The 21,372-nt window shown below is 45.5% G+C and overlaps 2 pseudogenes; both read left to right on the top strand.

Moving 5' to 3' along the window:
* Positions 1-5,723: 5,723 nt before the first annotated feature.
* Positions 5,724-6,330, top strand: LOC108178221 (mitochondrial import inner membrane translocase subunit Tim10 pseudogene; annotated as a pseudogene).
* Positions 6,331-7,039: 709 nt separating this feature from the next.
* On the top strand, positions 7,040-15,777 carry LOC127483861 (zinc finger CCHC-type and RNA-binding motif-containing protein 1 pseudogene; annotated as a pseudogene).
* The last annotated feature ends 5,595 nt before the right edge of the window (positions 15,778-21,372 follow it).

Genomic DNA, 21,372 nt, shown 5'->3' with positions numbered 1-21,372 from the left:
AGTGGAGGATGGTCCAAGTTCTTGGGCCCTGCACCCACATTGGAAACCAGGAAGAAGCACCTGGCTCCTGGCTTCGGATTGGCTCAGCACCAGCCATAGCGGCCACTTGGGGAGTGAACCAACGGAAAAAGGAAGACCTTTCTCTCTGTCTCTCTCTCTCACTGTCTGTAACTCTACCTGTCAAATGAAAAAAAGAAAGAAAGAAAGAAATAGAAGATATAAAAAAAATGGAAAAAAATCTTCCATGTTCATGAATTGGAAGAATCAATATCATCAAAATGTCCATACTTCCAAAAGCAATCTACAGATTCAGTATGATACCAATCAAAATACCAAGGACATTGTCAGGTACATTAAAAATGGTGCTAAAATTCATACAGAAACACAGGAGATCCTGAATAGCTAAAACAATCTTATACAAAAAAAAAAAAAAAAAAAAAAAAAAAAAAAAAAAAAGGCCGGGGGCACCACAATACCAGATTTCAAGACACTACAGGGCAATTATAATCAAAACAGCCTGGTACTCATACAAAAACAGATGGATAGACAAAAGGAACAGAATAGAAATGCCAGAAATCGATCCAAGCATCTAAACCAACTTATCTTTGACAAAGAAGCTAAAATAAATCCCTGGACCAAGGATAGTCTATTCGACAAATGGTGCTGGGAAAACTGGATTTCCACATGCAAAAGTAGGAAGCAAGACCCCTACCTTACACAAAAATCCACTCAAAATTAATTAAATACCTAAATCTATGAGCCAACACCATCAAATTATAAGAGAACATTGGGGAAACCCTGCAAGACATTGGCACAGGCAGACTTCTTGGAAAAGACCTCAGAGGCACAGGCAATCAAAGCCAAAACTAACAAATGGGATTACATCAAATTGAGAAGTTTCTGTACTGCAAAAGAAACACTTGGGGCCAGCGCCGCAGCTCACTAGACTAATCCTCCACCTTGTGGCACCAGCACACCGGGTTCTAGTCCCGGTTGGGGCACCGGATTCTGTCCCAGTTGCCCCTCTTCCAGGCCAGCTCTCTGCTGTGGCCAGGGAGTGCAGTGGAGGATGGCCCAAGTCCTTGGGCCCTGCACCCCATGGGAGACCAGGATAAGTACCTGGCTCCTGCCATCGGATCAGCGCGGTACGCCGGCCGCGGCAGCCATTGGAGGGTGAACCAATGGCAAAGGAAGACCTTTCTCTCTGTCTCTCTCTCTCACTGTCCACTCTGCCTGTCAAAAAAAAAAAAAGAAGAAGAAGAAGAAGAAGAAGAAGAAGAAAAGAAATAAACACTTGGGAAAGTGGAGAAGTAACTGATAGAATGGGAGAAATTATTTGCAAACTATACAACTGATAAAGGATTAATAGCCAGAATTATAAAGAGACCAAGAAACTCTACAACAACAAAACTAACAACCCAGTTAAGAAATTGGCAAAGGACTTAAACAGGTATTTTTCAACAGAGGAAATCCAAATGGCCAACAGACACATAAAATTGCTCAGGATCAGTAGCCAGGAGGGAAATGAAAATCAAAGCCACAATGAGGTTTCACCTCACCCCCATTAGAATGGCTCACATACAGAAATCAACCAACAACAAATGCTGGTGAGGATGTCGGGGGAAAAGGTACCCTAATCCACTGCTGGAGAGAATATAAACTGGTAAAGCCACTATGGAAGACAGTATAGAGATATCTCAGAAACCTGAATATAGACCTACCATATGACCCAGCCATCATACTCCTGGGAATTTACCCAAGGAAAATGAAATCAGTATATGAAAGAGTTATCTGAACCCCCTTGTATATTGCAGCTCAATTCACAATAGCTATGACATGAATCAACCCAAATGCCCACAAACTGAAGACTGGATAAAGAAATTATGGGATATGTACACCATAGAATACTATACAGCAGTTAAAAAAAATGAAATCCAGTCATTTGCAACAAAATGGATGAAACTAGAAAACATCATACTTAGTGAAATAAGCTAGTCCCAAAAGGACAAATGCCATATGTTCTCCCTGACCTGTGGTAATTAACAGAGCACCTAAAAGGCAATCTGTAAAAGTGAGATTGACACTTTGAGAAGCAATGACTTGAACAGTCCTTGTCTTGACTGTTGAGGAACAGGGTTTTTTTTTTTTTTTCACACTATTTGTTGAACTCTTTACTTAACAGAGAGTTAATCATATGTGTATAAAGTACACTGAAAATAGATCTTAGTAAAAAAATAAGACTGCGGGGCTGGCGCCGCGGCTCACTAGGCTAATCCTCCACCTGCAGTGCCGGCACTCTGGGTTCTACTCCAAGTTGGGGTGCCAGTTCTGCCCCAGTTGCTCCTCTTCCAGTCCAGCTGTCTGCTGTGGCCTGGGAAGGCAGTGGAGGATGGCCCAAGTGCTTGGTCCCTGCACCCGCATGGGAGACCAGGAGGAAGCACCTGGCTCCTGGCTTCAGGCCGTAGTGGCCATTTGGGGAGTGAACCAACGGAAGCAAGACCTTTCTCTCTGTCTCTCTCTCACTCACTGTGTAACTCTGCCTGTCCAAAAAAAAAAAAAAAAAAAAGACTGCAAAAAAGAGAGGGAGGAGGAAGAGGGTTGAGAGAGTATGGGTGAGAAGGCAGGCATGGTGGGAAGAATCACTATGTTCCTAAAGTTGTAATTATGAAGTATACGAAGTTTGTAACTGTAAAGCTGTATAGTTCCACATACATTCCTACGGACTTACTTCTAAGGGTACAGTTTAAAAACTTACCACGAGACCCCAAATCCCCTTAAGTTGGGTGGTTAATATACCATCTTAAGTGTTAAGGTGATCACATGTATAGAATTAAGTATGTGGTAAATATTAATAATAGAATTTAAAAGGAATGAATGCTCCAACATGGGAAGCAGTCCCTACAGACTCATAGAATGACAATCACTTTAAGTAGCCCTTAAGGCATTCTGTTCTGACTAAAAATCTCTGGAAAACATTTCAGGTGTAGAAAGCCAAGACACTGTGGCAAAAAATGTCTTACATGAAGTACCTCAGTGGGTGAGAGCCCAGTGGAAGGAAGTGGTCATCAAAGGATGTACTTTCCTCTAAAGGGAGGAGAGAATTTCCATTTTGCTATGGCCTTATCTAAATACTGACAGTTTGTGGATCCCAAAAGCTTCCATAGCCTAGGCAGCTCACGTCAAGAGCCTTGGGTGATCACTGATGTCATATATGAGTGTTAATTGTTAAATTAACACCAGGAGTCACTGTGCACTAACTTCCCATGCAAGACATCTGTCCTCAAATAGTTGACAGTAAAACCTCTTCTCAAAGATTTATTTCATTTTAGTGTATTAAGTGGAATATATTCTTATGTCTCATAACTTTTAGTTATGCCTAAATGTCTAACTCCATTGTTTTCTTAGGTGCTTTCTTAATTAATGATAAAACTCTCAAGGACTTACTTTCTTTTAATGTATTAAGTGGAAGATATTCTTACGTCTCATAAGTTATAGTTATGTCTAAGTGCTCACAAAAGATGTATCATTCCTGGGTGCTCCTTTAAAATTAATTTTCTTCTTTTTTTCTTAATATTTAGCTTTTATTTAATGAATATAAATTTCCAAAGTACAGCTTATGGATTACAATGGCTCCCCCCCATAACTTCCCTCCCACCCGCAACCCTCCCCTTTCCCGCTCCCTCTCCTCTCTCTTTATATACAGAAGATCAGTTTAGCATATATTAAGTAAAGATTTCAACAGTTTGCACCCACACAGAAACACAAAGTGAAAAATACTGTTTGAGTACTAGTTATAGCATTAAATCTCAATACACAGCACATTAAGGACAGAGATCCTACATGAGGAGTAAGTGCACAGTGACTCCTGTTGTTGACTTAACAATTCGACACTCTTGTTGATGGCATCAGTAATCCCTCTAGGCTCTTGTCATGAGTTGCCAAGGCTATGGAAGCCTTTTGAGTTCACCAACTCTGATCATATTTAGGCAAGGTCGTACTCAGAGTGGAAGTTCTCTCCTCCCTTCAGAGAAAGGTACCTTATTCTTTGATGGCCCTGTTCTTTCCACTGGGATCTCACTTGAAGAGATCTTTCATTTAGGTCATTTTTTTTTTTTTTTGCCAGAGTGTCTTGGCTTTCCATGCCTAAAATACTCTCATGGTCTTTTCAGCTGGATCCGAATGCCTTAAGGGCTGATTCTGAGGCCAGAGTGCTGTTTAGGACATCTGCCATTCTATGAGTCTGCTGTGTATCTCGCTTCCTATGTTGGATCGTTCTCTCCCTTTTTTATTCTATCAGTTATTATTTGCAGACACTAGTCTTGTTTATGTGATCCCTTTGGCTCTTAGTCTTATCATTATGTTCAATTGTGAGCAGAAATTGGTCACTTGGACTAGTGAGATGGCATTTTCAAAAAAGTAGTGAAAATAATTTGAAGATGCAATGACTTTTTTTTAGATTTTTTATTTATTTATTTGAGAGGTAGAGTTACAGACAGTGAGAGGGAGAGAAAGGTCTTCCTTCCATTGGTTTACTACCCAGACGGCCACAACGGCCGGAGCTGAGCTGATCTGAAGCCAGGAGACTGGTGCTTCTTTCTGGTCTCCCATGTGGGTGTAGGGACCTAAGGACTTGGGCCATCTTCTACTGCTTTCCCAGGCCACAGCAGAGAGCTGGATTGGAGGGACAGCCAGGACTAGAACCAGCGCCCATATGGGATGCCGGTGCCACAGGTGGAGGATTAACCTACTGTGCCACAGCACCGGCCCCAAGATGCAATGACTTTGAACAGCGCTTGTCTTGATTGTTGAGGAACAGGTTTTGTTTTTTTTTTTCTTTCATGCAAATTGTTGAACTCTTAACTTAGTATAGAGTTGGTCTTCTGTGTATAAAGTTAATTGAAAATAGATCCTAGTGGAGAATGGAACTGGGAATGGGAATGTGAGAGGGAGGAGCAGGTGGGGTTGGAGTGGGGGTGTGAGGGTGGGTATGGTGGGGAGAATCACTATATTCCTAAAGTTGTACTTATGAAACTTGTATTCCTTAAATAAAAGGTTTCTTTGTGGGGGAGGGGGAGAAAGAGGTAAATTTAGAGAGAAAGAGAGAGTGAGAATATAGGTTAATGTTTCCCAGAGACTGTATTGGAAGTGGGTTGGGAATGGGGATTGACCATAAATCAATATAGGATTTCTTTGGAGGGTAAAGAAGATAATCTAAAATTAGTCAGTGGTAATGGTTACAACATTATAAATACACTAAAAATCAGTGAATTGTAAATTTTTAAATGAGTTTTTGCTATGTAATAAAGCTGGTTTTGAAAAAAATTCATAAATAAAAATACTAGACAAGGACAAGACCTGAGTTCAAATCCCAGCTCTGCACTTAGGACATTGGGCAAGTCACAACACCATCTGTGCCTGTTCTCTCCATAGGTGGAAATGACCCTTGCCCCTTTGTAGAGGGATTATACGTCCAAGGGCTGATTCAAGAAGTTGCATCTTTTTTCTCCACTCACTACTCTGCAATCTAGATCCACTGTTCCCTCCCAGAGAATGAGAAAAAAGCATCCCATTTCCTGGAATAATCTTCACAACCATCCACCCAGGACTGGCATTTCCTAGTCTCCATTCAAAGCTAAAAGGTAAAAGGGAGAAAGTTAACTAAAAGACAAATCCTAGAGACAGAAAGTATTATCATGATCACCAGGCACTTGGGGGAGGAAATAATGGGGTGTTCGTGTTTAATGGGTAAAGAGTGAGCCACTCTGCACATTGTGACTCTCCCCAGGCTGTAGAGTAGGCAGCCAGGAGAGCCCCTTCACAAGCTGGGCTGAGATGGCCCACTCACAGCCTAACAGCTGGCTGCACAGCTGGAGGTGGAGAGGGGTGCTGATAAATACGACAGACAGACCCGTGCCTGCCACTGGAAGTGCATGCCTTCCCATCACAAGGAAGCAGAGCTGTCCAAAGGTGAGTCTGTGTGCCTGGACCTGCGTGTCTCCAAGTACCTGGACAACCATGAGCAAACGGGTAAGAAGTTGACAGATTTGTCTGTACAACATGAAGAATTGATGAAGCAGGTACCACAGAGCTCTGAGCCTGCATGAAGCCCCAGACAGTACACACCCAAGTATGTACCTTACTCTTTCCCACTTACCTAATAAAAGCACCTCCTCCTGGGTGTACTCTGTGAAGACTGCCAGGCCTAGGCTTTCTTTGGATTCTCCAGGAAACTGAGGTGTGATAGAGCTCTCTCCTAGTTGAAGAAGGGGTGTTTGTCACACTAGAATATGACTGTGATTGTGTGTGTATGTTCATGTGTGTGTGTGTATAGACAAGGTTGTTAACAAAAAGAATAATTAATAACATTGAATTATATACTTGAAATGGTTAAAATGGAAATTTTATGTTATGTATATGTATCACATTAAAATGTCATGAAAATGTTATTAAGATACGTCATTAATTAAGATAATTATATTCAAGTCAGTGTGGTGGAATGAGAAGGCCATGCCAAGATGGCCACTGGCAAATTTACTCAGGAATGGCTTTGAAACCCACCTGGCAATGGAGCCTGCCTGGTAATAGTCTGTGATTGGATGGCTTTGGAAACCACATGGCTTCAGATACTGCCTGGCAACGGGCTATGATTGGTTAGGACATAAACCGCCCCTTGACTGTATTGGCTGCCTCGGCTATTTAAGCTGCTGTACCAACTGAAATAAATGAGTCTGCGGGCTGCTCACCTCTTGCCCGCTTTCACCCGACTCCTGGGGTCTGTGTGGTGACTCCACGCCTCTTGCCCCACCACGCTCCTCCTCTCAGAACAAATCAACCTCAACAAGTCAGCTCTTCTGATGAGATAGTGTGGTTGGACCAATAACAGGAAGCCCTCCTCTCTACCACCTGGAGCTTAGGAAGGAATAAAGCAATGAGAAGAGAAGTCTCTGTGGAAGGGAATGAGGGCAGCACTGATTCTGCCTTGATGGACAGAAATGGGGGGAAAGTGCTCTAAGTCCTTGTCACAGACTGTGCTGTAGTCATGGACATAATCCCATCCTATTGGCATGACATCATGCATTCCAATGTCATTTCTCTAGCTTTCCTGGGAGATCAAGTATGGTACGCCATCCATTCAGGAAAAGCCATTAATACTGGGTCCCCTGTAACCACACCCAGTCCAAAGGGAAGCTCAAAACGCCCATAAGAGCCTCTACCCAACAACGAAGGTGGCTAATTTCTCCTCTGTGTACCTCAGTCATGCCTTGTTCTTTATAATCTGGTCTTCAGTTTAGTACAGATAGGCCAGGACAGACTAAAGCAACCATAGTGAAAATCACTAGAACTGGACAACATACACCCTTGTGGACTATACCATTTCCCACATTAGACCTTCCAGGACATCTTTCGGGTTTCCCTCTTTCTTGGGGCACCAAAATGATATGTGAAGCTTCTTATACATCTAGGAGAAGCTGCCTTTTTTACTTTCAATGCATTTCTGCAGAAAGTTTCCAAAGCAATCTATTCATTTATTTAACAAACATTTCCTAAGTGCCTACTGGGTATCAGACTCTCGGCTAAGCACTGGGGCTGCAGTAGTGCACAAACCAGCCCAGCACCTCATCCTTGCGTTGTTTACAATTCAATAGTGCTCAAAATCTCTAATGCACAGAATCACTGCCCTCAGGGTCCTTGTTCCCCACAGAATCCTCAGGATTTGCAGAAAGCATTAGGGAGTGGTGGTGCACAAGTGGGATTTGGAGGCCAGTTTAAACCCAGCCCATTTACTTCCCAGCTGTGCTACTTTGAACAAATGTATTCACTGGGGCCGGCGCCATGGCTCGCTTGGTTAATCCTCTGCCTGCAGCGCTGGAATCCCATATGGGTGCCAGATTCTAGTCCCAGTTGCTCCTCTTCCAGTCCAGCTCTCTGTGTGGTCCAGGAAGGCAGTGGAGGATGGCCCAAGTGCTTGGGCCCCTGTACCTGCATGGGAGACCAGGAGGAAACACCTGGCTCCTGGCTTCGGATCAGCACAGCGTGCTGGCCGTGGCGACCATCTGGGTAGTGAACCAAAGGAAGGAAGACCTTTCTCTCTGTCTCTCTCTCTCACTGTCTAACTCTGCCTGTCAAATAAAAAAAAATAATGTATTCACTTCCCGGAGTCTTAGTTTTCCATATATGAGATATGGATGATATCCTCATCAGCCACATAGGGCTGTTGGAAGAACTGAATGAGTTGATTTATGTGAAGTATTCTATATGGCACCTGGTACATGGTAGCTACCCATATTACTGTTAATAAGAATAATGTTGATTATGCAAGTATGAATTTCTTCAGAAAGAAGAAAGACTTTATAGAAGACACAGATCTTGGTGTCAGCAAGGCTCAAGTTTGGTCTCTAACCACATCTTTAAGTGTGTCACAATCTTCCTACCTCAGTCTTACCAGACATAAAGTGGGACTAACACCCACCATCTTCTAGTGATGTTGTAAGGATATGTTAACTACATTTTCCAGGGCCTTTGAAGGTGAGAGTGCTGAGTAAGTACCCCAAAATAGAAAATTAAAAGGTGCATCATTTATTAGAAGAAAAACACCAAACTGGTGCCTGCACATTTGTCACCAGAGTTGTGGCCCCTATAGCTCCTTCTTCCCTTCTCTGACTCATGTTGAGTGAGATCAGTCCAAATAACATAAATGTCCTCCATAAATGCCACACCTCCACCCACCACCACCTACCACCCCACCTCCAGCCCAGAAAGGGAATCAACATTTCAAACTGTGGTGGTAATATCTCACATTTATTTTTTACACTAATAGGGGATTATATATGCATTGCTAACCTGCCAGTGGCCACATCCCATTGAATGTTGCACTAATCAACATTCAAATGAGCAAAATTAACAGGATGCATCTAGAGAGAAAGATTTATTTCAAAGAATTGGCTCAGGTGATTGTGGACACTTGGTGTTTGCACACTCTAAGGGCACAGGCCAGAAGGCTGGAGACCCAGAGGAAAGTTGTAGTGCAATTCTGAAGCTAGCCCATTGGCAGAATTCCCTCCTTCCAGGGAGATCAACTGATTGTTTCACACACACACACACACACACACACACACACACACGGGAGGGTAACCTGCTCTACTCAATGTCCATGGAGTTAAATGTTATATTATCTAAAAAAGAAGATCCTCACAGAAGCATCTAGAATAACATTTGACCAAATATCTGGTGCCGTAGCCTCGCTAAGTTGATTCATAAAATGAACCATCACAAGTGTATTTCTCAGATGTATTATCAGAACGTGCTTTTAGATGACCACCATGTTCCCTGCTAGGTCCACTTCTGGGCCTCTGGGTTGACTGCTCCCACCTCAGCCACCAACACGTAGGTCCTGCCTTCAGGAGTGGCTTGCCAGCTGTCTTCGCCCACCCATCACCCATCACCTGCCTGCGTGTGGAGAACAGCCTGCTCCAGCCTGGCCTCCTGATCTCCTCCCCAAGGAAGACAGGGCGAATGGAAGATCAGATGAACTTCCTTCAATCTTTCCCCAAAAACAGTGGTTCTCAAGGTGTGGGCCCCACACCAGCAACATCCCCGTCATCCAGGAACTTGCTAGACAAGCTAATTCAGGAACCCCAGCCCAGCCCTATTGACTCAGCGGGGGCCCAGCAATCTGATTTAAATAAGTCCTCCAGGAGATTCTGCTGCATGAACAAGCCCAGTGGGTGCTGCCAGAGAAAAACTCCCAGACCCTGGTTGTCTCTCCTCCTTCCTCATCTACCTTGAAGGCATCTAGTGAATATCTTTCCTCTGTGAAATTCCAGGGTTGGCATCTCACATACCAAGGTTCCCAAAGTGTGAGTCTCACTGACAGTAGATCAGACACTCTTCTAAAGTGCTTTCATTACATTGAACTTCTTTGAATCACTGAAAATAATGCTTTTCTTCTAAGTCTGAACATTTAACCTTCTGAAGCCAAAATAATTCAAAACCTCACAGTCTCATCCCTAATGATTAGGCAACCTTACCTAGGGCTCTCAACTGAGTGCTTGTATGTTAGTCCTAAAGGCTGGTTAGACACTGTAGTGGACAGGTAACCTCCCATGTCTACAGCCAACTTTGGGCCTCCACAGTTTACTGACTGGCTGTGTGTACTTATTTCCAGAGCATTCCCCAGCATTGCCTTCAGAGATGTGTTTCACCATCATTAAGACTAGTAATTTGGGGGCCAGTGCTGTGGCGCAGTGGGTTAATGCCCTGGCCTGAAGCGCAGGCATCCCATATGGGTGCCGGTTTGAGACCCAGCAGATCCACTCGCGATCCAGCTCTCTACTTTGGCCTAGGAAGCCAGTAGAAGATGGCCCAAGTGCTTGGGCCCCTGCACCCATGTGGGAGACCCGGAAGAAGCTCCTGGCTTTGGATTGGTGCAGCTCCAGCTGTTGTGGCCAATTGGGCAGTGAACCATTGGATGAAGAACCTCTCCCAGCCCTGCCTCTCCTCTCTCTGTGTAACTATGATTCTCAAATAAATAAATAAATCTTTAAAAAAAAAGTAATTTGGCCAGATTATTTCAGCAGCTCCCACTTCTACTGACCAAGATGGCCAAGAGGCTTATGGGAGTGCTAGGAAGAGTTGACACCATGGGACCATTTCACTACTCACTAGGGTCTGGCAGAGTGGCTTAATACTAAGCTATGATTACATGCTTAGCAGTATTTGGCACAAAGCTGATGTTTATGTCGCCAAAACTTAAATGAGTAAACTTCCTATTACAAGCAGTGTCAAGGACTGCTCCACTAAGCAAATGTTCTGGTTAACAAGCAGCTACCCTGGGTTCCATACATGGCTTGTTAATTTGAACATATTTCAGAATCACAAGCCATACATGTGAGAGAGTTGAAAGAGATCTTACAGCTCAAGTCAGTGCACAATCCCAGTGCCTGGGCTTCTGATCACAATTCCTGTCAGTTGTTTATCCAGACTTAATTAATTAGAATTCCATTCCAGGCAATCCAGAGGGTGAAAAACATCTTTTTTGAAAGATTTATTTGTAAAGCAAAGTTAGAGAAAGAAAGAGACATTCTGTCTGCTATTTCACTCCCCAAAAGCTTGCAATGGCTAGGCTGGGCTAGGCCAAAGCCAGAAGCCAGGCAGGAAATCCATCCAGGTCTCCCATGTAGGTGGGCAGGGGCCCAAGTACTTGAGCCATCTTCCACTGCTTCCCCAGATGCATTAGCAGGGAGCTGGATTGCAAGAAGAGCAGCCGGGACTCAAACCAGTGCTCCAACATGCAATACTGGCATCACAGGCCTAATCCACTGTGCATCAACACTGGCCCCCAAAAATGTCCTTTTAATGAGCCAAGATCTGTCTCTCTGCAACTTCGTAGTTTGACATCTCTAATCTTTCACTTCACCTTCAAATACTTGGACACAATGATCACATATCTCCTGCATCTTCCTTCTGAGCTCAGCGATTCCTTTTACCATTGGAGCATCAACTCAAGTTCATGCCCGTGTCATCTATAGCCTTCTCAAAGTGTGGGATCTAGATTGAACTGCACACCACAGGGCATGTTCTGGTACAGAGAGGGAGGACAAAGTGACACCTGCCAATAATAGATTGGAATAAAAAATAGAGCTAATGCTCTATGCTGCTTCTTTATTGAAAAGAGATGTGGAGTCCGCTTCTGAACATATGCACAGAAATAACTGAGACACTCAGATGTCTGCTAAATAATAAAAAGTAATTTTAAACACTCAAAAAATAATGTCAAAGCATATCACTGATCCTCACCCCTCCTGACTCCTCCATGTTGTCCAATTCTAGCAGAACTGAGAACACTCTAGCCATTGGTTGAAAGATTCTAAAATAGTATGAAGGCCACTCCAGAAGCTGTCCCCAGTACTAGGTTACCACCAGGTTACTGAATTGAGGAGGGAGGACCTGCCCCACTTCACAGTATATACTCATATCCTTGCATGAGTGCAGCAACAAAAGGACCCAGCCTCTCCAAGGAGCCTGCCTATGGCCAGACACCCTGGCCATCTGTCCAGCAGTTTTATAAACAGCTCCAGCTTTCTTCAGGTCCACTGAAGGGAAGGGGAAGGAAAAATCCATTAAGTACCTATGACATGCCAAGCACATGGTGTTTCACAGGCCTTCTCTCTTTTAATCTCCCTTAGCAACTTCTAAAGTACATGTGTGGCCCTCAGAAAGCCCATAGTGGTTATCGGAACCTGCCTAAGGTCACAGAGCTAACAAGAAGCAAGTGAGAGCAAGCATCCAGGACAGGCTGTCCAGGCTGATGGTCCCTCTGCTGGGTCCCACGAGGGAAGCTAAGTGCATCATCATTCATTGGGATCCCAGTCTGCATTTACAGGGCACACTGTGAGATGGGGCTGGGGGTGTCTACATGGGAACCACAAAGCAGGATCCTTCATGGGAGTAGCGGGTCCCAGCTTCCAGAAGCCCCAGGACCCAACATAATGAGTCACTTTGGTCCCATCTTGGAAAATCCGTCCCTTGCTGGCATTCAGACCTCTGGATTTTCTCAGTGTTCCAGAAAAGCAATGCCTAATTAGGGGCAGTGAGCAATTTTCTCCCCACCTTTCACACCTGTGAAGTCCTTTGGATGAAACAGATTATTGATAATATATAAAAGCTGCCACTTTTCAAGTCAGATCATTTGGGGGGCCCATCAAAAGAGGGTGAGTAAAACAGAGATTAAAATCCCTGTTAGGATGGCTGTCGATTTCCAAGTCTTAAGTTCCTTGTGTGGCCAGCTAGAGGCTGCAATGTCTCCTATTGTCTGAAGGAGGAGCCTAGATGCAGCTAAATGACCTAAGTCAAAGGGCAGTCTCCTGGTGGGTTCAAAGCAGAAAACTACCATTCATCATCATAATGATGTGTACTTGTTAAGCAGGGCCTTTCATCTCTGTCTCTCAAAGTCCTGGGACCATCATTAATTACACCTCCCAACACACCTCTGAGGCAGGTAAAAAATTATTATACCCACTTTACAGGTGAATAAAGGCTACCAGGGGAGGAGGGATGAATTATTTGGGGCCACACATAAGCCAGGTGGCAGAGCAAACAATTCCCACCCGCGCCACCCCTCCCCAGGTCAGGCTTAGGCTGCCCTAGTCTCCTTTGCTCTTCTCTCTGAACGATCAGGTTCCAGGAGAAAATGGAAGAATCTGTGATATCACCTCTAAGAGCCAATGCAATTGGTTCCTCCTAGCCCAGGCTCTTAGAAAAAGACAGTAGCCATTGGTTGAACTCTGTAATTAATACACAATTATTCTTAAGTGTTGAAACTTAACTGAAAAGTGATCCCTGTTAAATATAAGAGTGGGAATAAGAGAGGGAAGAGATGTATAATTTGGGACATGCTCAATCAGACTTGCCCCAAATGGTAGAGTTAGAAATGTACCGGGGGATTCCAATTCAATCCCATCAAGGTGGCATGTACCAATGCCATCTCACTAGTCCCAGTGATCAATTTCTGCTCACAATTGATCACACAGATAGGTCTAAGAATCAAAGGGATCACATAAACAAGACTAGTGTCTGCTAATATTAACTGATAGAATAAAAAAGGGAGAGAATGATCCAACAATGGAAGCAGAATACACAGCAGACTCATAGAATGGCAGATGTCCTAAACAGCACTCTGGCCTCAGAATCAGCCCTTAAGGCATTCGGATCCAGCTGAAAAGACCATGAGAGTATTTTAGGCATGGAAAGCCAAGACACTCTGGCAAAAAAAAAAAAAAAAAAAAAAAAAAATGAAATGACCTAAATGAAAGATCTCTGCAAGTGAGATCCCAGTGGAAAGAACAGGTCTTCAAAGAAGGAGGTACCTTTCTCTGAAGGGAGGAGAGAACTTCCACTTTGACTATGACCTTGTCTAAATATGATCAGAGTCGGCAAATTCAAAAGGCCTCCATAGCCTTGGCAACTCATGACAAGAGCCTAGAGGGATTACTGATGCCATAAACAAGAGTGTCGAATTGTTAAGTCAACAACAGGAGTCACTGTGCACTTACTCCTCATGGAGGATCTCTGTCCTTAATGTGCTGTACATCGTGATTTAATGCTATAACTAGTACTCAAACAGTATTTTTCACTTTGTGTTTCTGTGTGGGTGCAAACTGTTGAAAGCTTTACTTAATATATGCTAAACTGATCTTCTGTATATAAAGAGAATTGAAAATGAATCTTGATGTGAATGGAAGGGGAGAGGGAGTGGGAGAGGGGAGGGTTGCGGGTGGGAGGGAAGTTATGGCGGGGGAGAGCCATTGTAATCCATAAGCTATACTTTGGAAATTTATATTCATTAAATAAAAGTTAAAAAAAAAGACAGTAGCCTATTTATAGGTAGCATAGAAGATAGATAGATAGGTAGGTAGGTAGATAGATCGATCGATCCTCATTGCCCCTTAGGATGGATGTGGCCAGTAACTGATGGGATACTGGGGAGATCTAGACCATGCTTCAGCTGCCTCCGGTCCCCCGCCACGATTGTGCACTGCAGCTCCTCCCTGTGGCCAGGACTCCCCTTCTCCAAGTGTCCCCCCCTTTGCATCTCCACCATACAGCACAGGAGTGCGCAGCAGGGTTATCCCACATAGCCTGGGGGACTTGGGGAAGAGGGCACGTGTAAGACACGCTGCTCACAGGGAAGGCGCGTGATTCAGGCAGAGGTGACAGAAAGCACAGGGTCAAAAGGAGAGGGAGGTCTGAGGGCTAAAACCTGCAAGGCATCTGTGTGCAAGATGCGCAGCTTGCTCGGAGGGAGAGTGGGAAGAGTCCAAAAAGGAAACAGCAGAGAGCAGAAAGCTGGGCAAAAACAGTACAATCAAGGCTGAAGTGTCAGAATAGGACGCTGAGCTCGGCGCCTGCTCCTACCAGGACCCGCGGCACCCAAGCCGCTGCGAAGGGGCAGAAGGAGTCAGGGTTGAGCTGGCCGGATCCAGGGTTCCAGCGCCACCGTGCCACCCGCAGAACTGAGGGGTGGACTGGCCGCAAGTCAATGCGTAGGGTAGGTCTCCAACTTGTCTTTTACCCTGGCAGACAACGACTTTCCCCGGATGTTTTCCAACTTCGGCAAAGTTGTAAAGGTGGCTATCACGAAAGATAAAGAGAGCTGGCAGAGTAAAGGGGTTGCATTTGTTTTGGTTTCGCATAAGGACTGCGCAAAACTGCACCAAGGCCATAAACAACAAACGGTTATTTGGGAGAGTGATAAAAGCGAGCCTTGCGATCCACAACGGAAGAGCAGCTGAGTTCATCCGAAGCCGAAACTGCTTTGATAAATCCAGACGCTACGAAGGTGGGGGAAGTGGACACTTAGGTTACGCCTGGCCTAAAAATACGATTGCAGAATGTGAACTTCCAAAGGAAAAAAAAAGAAAAAAGAAAAAGAAAGAAAGTTCCTGAACCAGAAGAAGAAATTGAGGAAGTAGAAGAAAGTGAAAAAAAGAAAATGAAAATCCACTTTAGGGGGTCCCTCAACATCAGGTGGGTCAAGACCCCAGAGGATAAAGAAAAGCACACATTTCAGTGATGAGGAAGGAGTGATTAAAACTGCACTTATTATCTTAATATCCCTAAAATTAACAAAGGTCTTGGCGCACAAAAGCTCAGCTGACAGTAAGGTTACTTGTAGGATTTGAGCATAAGAACACTTAATACCAAATTGTTTTTCACTAGAAAATAGTCCAGGCTGGCGCCGGGGCTCACTAGGCTAATCCTCTGCCTGCAGCGCCAGCACTCCGGCTTCTAGTCCCGGTCAGGGCGCCGGATTCTGTCCCAATTGCCCCTCTTCCAGGCCAGCTCTCTGCTGTGGCCCAGAAAGGCAGTGGAGGATGGCCCAGGTGCTTGGGCCCTGCACCCGCATGGGAGACCAGGAGAAGCACCTGGCTCCGGGCTTCGGATCAGCACAGTGCGCCGGCTGCAGTGGCCATTGGAGGGTGAACCAACGGTAAAGGAAGACCTTTCTCTCCGTCTCTCTCTCACTGTCCACTCTGCTGTCAAAAAAAAAAAAAAAATAGTCCATAGGAAGTTTTAGAAATACATATGTATTGTGTTTCTGTTTTGCTTTGGTACAGCACAGTTTGTGCATCCCTGATCTGAACTCTGAAACAGCACAAAATCCGAAACATTTTGACACCAACACCATGTCTCGGGAGGGAGTTCCCACACCATGGAACTCATGACAACATTATTACACATCCTATAAAAATTACCTCCAGGCTATGTACATAAAGTTTACATAAAACGTAAATGAAGCTCATATTTAGACTTGGGTCCAACCCCCAAGAGGTCTCATTATGTATTTGCAATTACTCCAAAATTTAAAAAAAAAAAAAAAAAAAAACTGGAACCCAAAGTACTTCTGGCCCAAGTATTTCATATAAGAGATACACAACTTGTACTAAAAATCAGAATTTGCTAATAAACTTGAAAAGAGCTCATTTTTACAAAAATAAGAGAGCAATACAAATAATGCTATTGTCATCCCATGAGAATATGTTTGATATTAAATGATTTATTTGAGATATTCATTGTAAAACTTTATTCATGTCTGATTGGTTGACATGACTTTTGAAATTTAATCATCAACACAAACTTCATAAAATGTTAATAAATTTTTAAAAGATTTTATTTATTTGAGAGGCAGAGTTACAGACAGTGAGAGGGGGAGACAGAAAGGTCTTCCATCCACTGGTTCACTCCCCCAAATGGCTGCAATGGCCAGAGCAGAGCCGATCCGAAGCCAGGAGCCAGGAGCTTCTTCTGGATCTCCCATGCAGGTGCAGGGGCCCAAGGACTTGGGCCATCTTCTACTGCTTTCCCAGGCCATAGCAGAGAGCTGGATTGGAAGTGGAGCAGCTGGGTCTCTTAACAGGTTATCCATATGGTATGTCAGCACTGCTGGCAGAGACTTAGCCTACTGAGTCATAGCACTAGCCAAAGAAACTTTTTAAAAAGAAATTTGTCGGAAAAAAAAAATGAATAGAAAGCTGAAGAGGAGGTGCAGGAATGGATGTGAGAGATGCCAAGCTCAGTTGCAATGTGGACCTTAAAGAACCCCCTTGGGCTGGCGTTGTGGCGTGGTGGGTAAAGCTACCACCTGCAGTGCCGGCATCCCATATGGGCGCCAGTTCTAGTCCCAGCTGCTCCTCTTCCAATCCAACTCTCTGCTGTGGCCTGGGAAAGCAGAAAGAAGATGGCCCAAGTCCTTGGACCCCTGCACCCACGTGGGAGACCCGGAAGAAGCTCCTTGATCCTGACCGCAGATCAGCCCAGCTCCGGCTTGTTGAAGCCATTTTGGGATTGAACCAGTTGATGGAAGAACTCTGTCTCTATTTCTCTGTAACTCTTTCAAATAAATTTTAAAAAATAAATCTTTTTAAAAAATAAAATAATTACAGAGAGGGAGAGACAGAGAGACAGAGAGATCCTCCATCCTCTGGTTCACTCCCCAAATGGCTGCAAAAGCTGGGGCTAGGCCTGGCTGAGGCCAGGGACCAGGAGCATTTTCCAGGTCTGCCACATGGGTGCACAGGCCCAAGCACTTGGGCCATCCTCCACTGCTATCCCAAGCACATTAGCAGGGAGCTGGTTCAGAAGTGGATTAACAGGGACTTGAACCAGTGCCCATATGGGATGCAGGGGCTGCGGACAGCAGCTTAACCTGTTACGCCACAGCGCCGGCCCCTCAACCTGTCTCCTTGCACCAGAAGCCCAGGCCCCAGGTTTTAGTCCACGCTAAATAAGCTTCAGTTACATTTATTAGGTGCATACTTTTTCTTAAACCTGAACCAGAACCTTTCATGCTCTTGGCATGAATCTCAGAGTCCAGTGGATGGGGCTCACTATGGAGAATGATGAACCCATCTTGTCTCAACCACCTTCCATGAGCATGTTAGGCGCTTATGACACTGCTCAAAGGGCCAACCATAAACTGAACACATTTTGGAAAGATATTTTCAGTGTATCTCTCCCATTCATGTTTTTTGTTTTGTTTTGTTTTTGTTTTGTTTTTTTGACAGGCAGAGTGGACAGTGAGAGAGAGAGAGGCAGAGAGAAAGGTCTTCCTTTGCCGTTGGTTCACCCTCCAATGGCCTCCTCGGCCAGCGTGCTGCAGCCGACGCACCGCGCAGATCCGAAGCCAGGAGCCAGGTGCTTCTCCTGGTCTCCCATGGGGTTGCAGGGCCCAAGCACTTGGGCCATCCTCCACTGCACTCCCTGGCCACAGCAGCCCATCCATGTTTAATTACATCATCTGTCAACCATCTGTCAATCAAATGAATGGATTGGATGAGCAGTTAAGTGTGCGTCTTGGTGACTTCTCTGTGGGAAAATCATCTAATGAAGAGACTCCCCAACACTGATGCCCAAGAGTACCCACTACCCCGAACAAAATGAGAAAAATGAGGGCATTGCATTCACGTCCATTCAGCTAAATGTGTTCAATGTATAAGACGTTTTCACTATTGTTAGTCCTTCCCACCTGTTGATGTTAAGTATCCTGTATGGATTTTAGTGGGATTTTGTTTTGTTTTGTTTGCTGTTGCTGTTGTTTGTCCTTTCTCAAAAAAGCAAAAGATTATTGACCTTAGATTACCTTTTTAAACTATTATTTTATAGTTTCATGAAATTTATGAGTCTGGGAGCTATGGACATCATAAAAATTCCCATGGAGGGGCTGGCGTTGTGGCCTAGCAGTAAAGATGCCATCCGGCATCCCACAGGAGTGCTGGTTCAAGTTCCAGCTGCTCCACTTCCAATCCAGCTCCCTGCTAATGCGCCTGGGAAAGCAGCAGAGGTTGGTCCAAGTTCTTGGGCCCCTGCACTCATGTGGAAGACCCAGATACAGTTCCTGCCTCCTAGCTTCAGCCTGTCCCAGCCCTAGCCTTTCAAGCCATTTGGGAAGTAAATTAGCAGGTGGAAGACCTCTCTCTCTCTTCCCTCCTCCCTCTTTTTCTCTGTAACTGCCCTTCAAATAAGTAAAATAAATCTTAAAGAAATTTTTTTAAATACTATTAAAAAAAAAAGATGCCACCTGCAATGCCAGCATCCCATACAGTCATCAGTTCATGTCCCAGCTGCTCTACTTCCAATTCACCTCCCCACTAGTAGCCTGGAACCTGCTACCCATGTGGGAGACCTGGGACAAACTCTTGGCTCCAGGCTTTGCCCTGGCCCAGCCCTGGCCATTGCAACCATCTAGAGAGTGAACCAGAGGATGGAAGATCTTTCTGTCTCTCCCTCTCTCTCTGTATCTGAGACTTTATATAAATGATAAAAAAAAAAAAAGTTCTCATAGAGAGCACTTTCTGAGTCATGGAGGGCATATGAGTGGGCAGCCATGGCTGAAACAGTGGAGGCAGTGGTTAGGTTTTGATGCTGCTTCACACCTGCCCATTTTGTTCCTTGCCATCACTCCCAGCTCTGAACTCCTCTCTTGTTAAGTCACACAGCACAGACTTGTGACTGACAGCACATGACCGTGCTGCATGTTGGAAGGTGTGCGTGGAAAGAGGCTGCAGGGCCAAGGCATGGACTGCGTGCCAGGCATTATTATCCAGCTATCACTGGAGTAGTTTCAACTCACATGGGCCCCATATTCCTGGGCTTTCTTCCTTACATGACCACTTGACACATCCTGACTGTGAAGGCCACGCGATGCAGAAGAACGAATACTAGCCTTGGAGCCAGAGACGAGAGCAGGCACCAGCCAAGACCGGACAGTCTCTCTGAACCTCAGCATCCTCATCTCCAAAAGAGAGGTTAAGGTGTGGCCATCACCATGGTGCTGTGAGAGCAGGCGTCGTCCGTGGCATGTCAAAGGTGCCCAGCAAATGTTCTTTGCACACAGCAGTCCAGACAGAAGAGGGGAGAGCTGCTCCTAATCTCCCCCAGACACTGGGTCCCTTTTAGCACAGGATAAGACCTCACGTCAGACAGTAAGGAGCAAGCCGGCGCCGCGGCTCACTAGGCTAATCCTCCGCCTTGCGGCGCCGGCACACCGGGTTCTAGTCCCGGTCGGGGCACCGGATTCTGTCCCGATTGCCCCTCTTCCAGGCCAGCTCTCTGCTGTGGCCAGGGAGTGCAGTGGAGGATGGCCCAAGTGCTTGGGCCCTGCACCCTATGGGAGACCAGGATAAGTACCTGGCTCCTGCCATCAGATCGGCGCGGTGCGCTGGTTGCAGCGCGCCGGCCGCGGTGGCCATTGGAGGGTGAACCAACGGCAAAGGAAGACCTTTCTCTCTCTCTCTCTCACTGTCCACTCTGCCTGTCAAAAAAAAAAAAAAAAGACAGTAAGAAGCAGATGCTACCATTTCAAACACCAAAGGCAAGTTACTGGGGAGCTATGGAGTACATTCTTCCCCTTCAACCAGGCCTGGCCTTCCCACTCCCTGTCTGTTCAAACGCTCCTCACACCTTCAGTCTCTTCCATTTTTGATCTGCTGAGCTCCCATCTTAACTGTCATTCTCATGTCATGGCACCTGGGCCTTGCCTTGCTCCCCAAATTATTCTCTGCATCCCTAGCTCCAGGAGCCACATGTCCACCACTCCACCGCCAGCCAGGTCTCTCCCTAGAACACACACGCACACCACAGCCCAACAGGGAATCTGATAAAGCATGAAGTCAGCGTAACATGGGCAGCTCACCTCCACTCCAGTAGGTGCCTGGGCTTGTCTGCCACTGTGCCCAGCGATGTCCTTCTCTGGGGCCAAGCAGGGTCCTTTCCCAGCAGGTGCAGGGGCTCTGTCAGAGGGAATTGCCTCTGCAGGTGTACCTAGCCTGATTCCTCCCTGAGCCTGAAGTACCATTAACTTGCTGGTGAGGAAGCTATGCCAGTTACGGGAACTAAGAAGCTGCATTAGCCCCATCTCCTGAGTGCTGCCCAGGAACGCTCCCCTCTCTCCACGAGCAGGCTGGTTATCAGTTCACAGCTGTCCCTCCAACTGGACACCGTCAGTCCTACTCACCTGGTATCCCTGGAACCTACTACACAGCAGTAGTAACTTTTTGAAGAATGGGTGAATAAATGAAAGACTAGCCAGGGATAGAGTTCATGTTGACTACGAAGAAAGCCCACTCCTCTAGCATCCCTGAAGGTGAGCGTGAGGGACAGATGGGGACGAGTGTTCACAGGTGCACAGTTCAGAGGCCGAGGGAGCCTCCACGGGATGTTCTTCACTTCAACTGAGAATGGAAGATGTGGAGATATCTCCCGGGAACGGGCGGGGAGGCTGCTGTGGAAGCAGGATGGGGGTTGAGGAAAGAAGGGAAGGTTGCACACGGCTGTGACAGGCAAGAGAAATGGAGGCCATCCGGGAACTCACAGAGG

This window comes from Oryctolagus cuniculus, chromosome 1, assembly GCF_964237555.1.
Source record: "Oryctolagus cuniculus chromosome 1, mOryCun1.1, whole genome shotgun sequence".
NCBI lineage: Eukaryota > Metazoa > Chordata > Mammalia > Lagomorpha > Leporidae > Oryctolagus > Oryctolagus cuniculus.
This window is presented reverse-complemented; position numbering and strand designations above follow the sequence as displayed.